Here is a 6,005-nt window from a genome sequence, read left to right on the forward strand (position 1 = left end):
TCAGTCTGAACGTAGCATTAGTGTGTTTCTGATAGCACATTTCATCCCAAAAACAAACTGTATAGAATATAGATTGAATGACAGAAGCTACATCTTTCAGCCACATTTTTATTTATAATCTTTAATTCCATGAAACCCTGTGTTAGAACTTACAGTTATTGCAGTTTGGGTTATTTTAGGGTCTATCCCACCATTTCTGGAATAGATGTAAGACTTGCAAGCGTAACCCTTAAGAATTGCATTTTGTGAGATAATTTTAACATGTTTTGTTCGTCTTTGTATGCTGCATTGATGTCCTTTTTTTTTCTTCTGCAGCGTGGATCCTTGCATATCAAAGTGAAATGGTCCAAAGTGAAAGCCCATTAGTCAGTAATACTTGTATCTTGGATGCTATGTGCATTGAAACTCCATCTGTGTCTGCCTGAGGGCTTTCTTCTATTAAGGCCAGACTCTGTGAGAAAGAACTCTTGATCAGAGACGGGTAGATGACTATTGTCCATGTTTATTTGTTCCATCCATATATGTATACGGGTACATTTTTAACACTGTCTCATCTTTTTGACAGACTTTAATTAAAAGTGGTTTTAATTAAGCATGCATACCAACCTCAAGATCTGCTCACATGGTCGAATCATTGGCCTGAAACCCTTCTGGAGCATTTCTGAATAAAATCAAATAAGCAGGAGTGAGGTGCGCTATATATTGGTCAGAGGGCCCGGTGGTGCCAGTGTACGGCAGCCCCGCCTCTGTCAGTGAGCCCCAGGGCAGCTGTGGCTACAATGTAGCTTGCCACCATCAGTGTGTGCGTGAATGGGTGAATGAATGTAGCGTAAAGCGCTTTGGTCACGTCTCCCAACTTGAATAAAGGCGCTATATAAGTACATGCCATTCGCCATTCACCATATTGACCTTTAGGTTATGGTCTCACTTTAGAGGCATCTCTGAAATCCCTTTTCCTACAGATAAAACTCAGTGACCTTTTTCTGTTGAAAAATGTCATTAGATTGTCACATATTTGCTATTTAAAAGTAAAATTAGACATTCATAGCGGTAATTGGTGACAAATATTCTCCTCGTAGAACTGAGTTGATTTGGATAAATTTTCTAACAATGTGTGAAATCTTAGAGTTTTTTCCAGCTCATCTGAAACATTTCAGTTTGACAAACAACAGAATAAATATTTAAATGGGCAAATAGGAAAGACAGGAAATGACTGATCATAGGAAATGACAATTCTCCCTTTGACCATCCATCCATCCATCCATCCATCATCTGTCCATCCATCCATCCATCCGTCCGTCTGTCCGTTAATCCATCCGTCCGTCTGTCCATCCATCCATCCGTCCGTCTGTCCGTTCATCCATCCATCCGTCCGTCTGTCCGTTCATCCATCCATCCGTCTGTCCATCCATCCATCCATCCATCCGTCTGTCCGTTAATCCATCCGTCCGTCTGTCCATCCATCCATCCGTCCGTCTGTCCGTTCATCCATCCATCCGTCCGTCTGTCCGTTCATCCATCCATCCGTCTGTCCATCCATCCATCCATCCGTCCGTCTGTCCGTTAATCCATCCGTCCGTCTGTCCATCCATCCATCCGTCCGTCTGTCCGTTCATCCATCCATCCGTCCGTCTGTCCGTTCATCCATCCATCCGTCTGACCATCCATCCATCCATCCATCCATCCATCATCTGTCCATCCATCCATCCATCCGTCCGTCTGTCCGTTAATCCATCCGTCCGTCTGTCCATCCATCCATCCGTCCGTCTGTCCGTTCATCCATCCATCCGTCCGTCTGTCCATCCATCCATCCGTCCGTCTGTCCGTTAATCCATCCGTCCGTCTGTCCATCCATCCATCCGTCCGTCTGTCCGTTCATCCATCCATCTGTCCATCCATCCATCCATCCGTCCGTCTGTCCGTTCATCCATCCATCCGTCCGTCTGTCCATCCATTCATCCATCCATCCGTCCGTCTGTCCGTTCATCCATCCATCCGTCCGTCTGTCCGTTCATCCATCCATCCGTCTGTCCATCCATCCATCCGTCCGTCTGTCCGTTCATCCATCCATCCGTCTGTCCATCCATCCATCCATCCATCCGTCCGTCTGTCCGTTCATCCATCCATCCATCCATCCATCCATCCATCCATCCATCCATCCGTCTGTCCGTTCATCCATCCATCCGTCTGTCCATCCATCCATCCATCCATCCGTCCGTCTGTCCGTTCATCCATCCATCCATCCATCCATCCATCCATCCATCCATCCATCCATCCATCCATCCATCCATCCATCCATCCATTGTTAATATATCCATTCATCCATCCATCCATGTTATCCTGTTTATTCCTGCAGGGCTTATCTATGGCTGTCTGTGGGTGAAAGGTGGGGTCCACCCCAGACTGGTCACCAGTCTGAAGCAGGGCAGCACAGACTGGCGACCAGTCCTGTCTGCATCGTCCATCACTAAGATGTCCCAATGACATGAATCTGTAAATGTTTAAATAAGACAAAACACTCAGGATTTCAGCCCCTAATGTAGAAAACATAATATTGGTGCTCAACGTTTTTCAGTTTGTTCTGGTTTCCATGACACCTCAGCTCACCTCTTCCTTTATAAACTGTAAACACTGTATTTGGTAGTAAACATAGTATTAAAATAAGTTTCTAGGCAACATAAAAAGTATCTGTTTTTTCCAGACAGGTAAACACACCCAGAGAGCAGGTTTATGACCTGACCAATCAGAAATATGTGCTCGCTCCACTCTGCTGTGTAGAAAGCGATCCAGCTGCATTCCTCCCGGTGAATGAAAAAAGCTGCAGAGAGACGCCCTGGATGCCTTACCCGTCTGTGCTGTAGGTGCAACACTGGGAGCCATACGCTGTGAGGGGAAGCTTTGTGAACGGATCAGCTCACTTTTACCCTCTGGATGTTCCACTGTTGATTGGACACAGTGGGTGTCAGAGCTTTGAAGCATTCAGGGAACCTGGTCAGTGTGCAACAAGATACCAGAGATGGCAAAAGTACTCACTTTCCGTACTTGAGTAAAAGTACAGATACTTGTGTTAAAAAATACTCTGGTAAAAGTGGAAGTACTGATTAAACTTCTTTACTCAAGTAAAAGTAACAAAGTACAGGCTTGTAAATTTACTTAAAGTATAAAAGTAAAAGTAGAAACCACTTTTTTCATGCCGTTGCCTACATTTTAAATGGATGTCTGCCAATAGGACTAGATCTCCGTTGTGTTCATTTTCAATCATCTCGTCGTCCATGCTACTATGCTAACGCCACCGCCACCAAGCTGCAATGATTTGCCGCCAATGAATACCGCCGAATCTGTCGATTCATCTTGTAGTGGTGCGTCAAATGCAACGTAGATTCCCATCCAATTAGATTGAATTTGGTATTGATGACGTGAAAAATAATAACGGTAACTCCATTGAAATGATTCAAAACTAAAGTAACGAGCCAATTTTTTAAAATGTAAGGAGTAGAAAGTACAGATATTTGTTTAAAAATGTAAGGAGTAGAAGTAAAAAGTCGCCATAAAAATAAGTAGTAAAGTAAAGTAAAAATATCAGAAAAATCTACTTGAGTACAGGAACGAAGTATTTGTACTTCGTTACTTCCCATCTCTGCAAGATACCAACAGGGGGAAATAATTTATGAGAAAAGGAATTAGGGCATTGAAGATAGCTTTATAATATAAATAATCTCTCGTAAACGTTTCTATGCACCTAGACATTTTAACATAATTTCACCAGGTCAAATTATAACCTATTATTTAGGTTTAGCGTATTTCATTACGCTTTTATGGCCTTAACCAACACAAAAGTAATGTATTATAAAGAAAACAAAATGATGTATGGGTTACAAAATGTTTACAACTAAAAATCTTCAAAGTGCGGCGTGCATTTATATTCAGGTCCCACTCTCCCCCATCCTTGAGTCAACGCTTTGACTAACCAACTTTCACTAAAATTAAAGCAGTATACCTGTTGGGGTTTCCATCAACCAGCTGCTTTCTGGTAAAAATTCATTCCTCCTCTCAAAGCAAACTGAACGGAGAGCAAAGTAAACAACAAAGTAATCCAAGACATTTTCAACTAGATTTACAAACTTAATCTCTATTTAGGGAAAAGTCTGGTCAGCAAGGAATGATTAATGGAGCATCATTTACACCTAAAACTAATATGTTTGCGGTGATTTAATGAATTTAGTGTTACTCAAAAAAACTATTTAATTACTTACTTTTCTGTGTTTTTTGAAGTATATGGTGATCTGACCTTAAGTTGTTTTTTTGTACATGGCTAAAGGGATACACACCCGTTAAGGTAGTTTAAAGTCTATATTTCGTACAAACCTAAAGAGATAAATGCAAATCTGACGTCTTGGCCATGCGTATTGACTTTGCGTATGCTGGTCTGATGCGGTATGCTCATCTGACAGAACACCGTACAATGTTTTCATCTTCTCCCTGACCTGTCTGCTGTGTTTCATGGCCTTTTCTAAAAAAAACTCGAGGCTTTACTGAGATTTAATCAAACAAAATGACTTTAACTACCACTTTGGTGATTTTTACCGCAATAATATGTCTTACTTTTATTTCACAATCATACCCTACTTTGTTTTGCAAATATATAATAAAGGTCTGTGTTTATAATGTGACAAATTATAAAAAGCTTTAAGGGTTGGGAATATTAATCCAAGACTCGTGTACTGCAAGTCGCCCATTCATGAATCTAAACTGAGAATCACTGAATTTGACTGTCGCATGCTTGTCAGGAGGCCAAGCAGTCTTGGAGTTGGGACCCAAACTCTTCAATTGTCTAATGGTGCAGTCCTGTGCACACCTGCTTGGGAGAGTGAAACAGCAGAGGTGAGTATTTCACTATATTTTAACTCCTTAATCCATGAATTTCCCTTTTATGAATAGTTAAACAAAACAAAATATTGTAAAGTGAAATCAATTTACCTTTTTACAAAAATGAAAACAAGATGTGGCCAACCAAAGAACCACAACCCAAACAAATCCACTTCACCCAAAACAACAAAAATAAACCAATGTAGAAAACCAGATCCTGTGTTTAGCTGCTACTTTGGCCAATATACAAATAACAATGGCTCATTGTTACATTGACCTTCATCTTTTATGTTCATTCAAGTCGATTCAGTTTATTTCTAAAGCGCCAATTGACAACACATCATCTCAAGGCACTTTCCAGTTCACCAGATCATCCAGTCAGATTGATTCAAAGTTTTCTATCTAAGGAAAACCAGCTGATTGGATCGACTCATTGACTCTTCAGCAATCCCTCACACTAAGCATGCTTGTAGCGACAGTGGAGAGGAAAAACTCCCTTTGAACAGGAAGAAACCTCCAGCAGAACCAGGCTCAGTGTGAGCGGCCATCTGCTGAGGCCGACTGGGGTTAAAGGAGACAGAGGCAGACATAGAAAAAGAAGCATAGATACAAAAAGCAACTGTAAAATGTGACCCCGTCCAGGAAACACGCAGCCAGGCAGATGAGCTCCAAGCCAGCTCCCATGTCAGAGGATGAAGAGAGCACATCCAGTTAGTCACAGTCAGAGAAACAGGACTACACTGGAAAACAGGCCAACATCTAGAAACAAAGGTGTTGATGGCAGCAGCACAGCTGATATTTCTCTCCAGAATGGAGTCACAGCCAAACAGGAACAGACCAGATGAAGCTACTATGAGAAAAAGCAGAGAGAGCAGAACGTTAGAGATTGAACTGACAGATTCTGCAGAGTCGGAGGACTGCAAGTAGAACTGTTTTATTTACTTGACCATTACAGACATCCAGTCTCCCTAAGTGCATAACTACTGGCTCTCTATCTAAGATTTGAATGAATCATGAATCCCTAGTGAAAAGGAGAAGCTGAAGAAGGAGACAGGATGGGTGAAGAACAGGTCAGTCTGGTCTTCCTGCATGGAGCTAAAACCTGGGCGTTGGCACACCTGTCGCCATGGTGGGAGGAG

The sequence above is a fragment of the Cyprinodon tularosa genome, unplaced genomic scaffold (assembly GCF_016077235.1).
Source record: "Cyprinodon tularosa strain WSP-4 unplaced genomic scaffold, ASM1607723v1 ctg137, whole genome shotgun sequence".
Lineage (NCBI taxonomy): Eukaryota > Metazoa > Chordata > Actinopteri > Cyprinodontiformes > Cyprinodontidae > Cyprinodon > Cyprinodon tularosa.